Source organism: Penaeus monodon, chromosome 21, assembly GCF_015228065.2.
Source record: "Penaeus monodon isolate SGIC_2016 chromosome 21, NSTDA_Pmon_1, whole genome shotgun sequence".
NCBI classification, from domain to species: Eukaryota; Metazoa; Arthropoda; class Malacostraca; order Decapoda; family Penaeidae; genus Penaeus; species Penaeus monodon.
Window position 1 is genome coordinate 22,850,558 of NC_051406.1, and position 274 is coordinate 22,850,831.

General features: G+C 39.1%; 1 protein-coding gene across 1 annotated transcript in view; it reads right to left on the reverse strand.

The window, feature by feature from the left end:
• Window positions 1-274, reverse strand: part of LOC119586353 (probable ribosome biogenesis protein RLP24) — a gene marked incomplete in the record, with an annotated part of 3,490 nt that overhangs the window by 2,190 nt on the left and 1,026 nt on the right.

Below are 274 nucleotides of genomic sequence, written 5' to 3' on the forward strand. Positions count from 1 at the left end.
AAAAAAGCTTAAGACGCACAGCATGGTGAAATGAGCAGTGAAGTGGGCATCACCCTAAAGACGATGATTAGTTTAAAGGTACTTCATCACTGCGATTGTGCATAATTACAAATCTTTCCCGCATGTGCAGTACCTTGTGATATTTTAAAACTCCCCGTTTGATCCTAGTGCCCCTTGCCAGCCGTTGCGTGAAAAATGACAATTAATTTGTGCAGTTCGTTATTTACATTTAGATCGGATGGGGATTTTGAAAATATTGAGTTTTCTTTTTCTC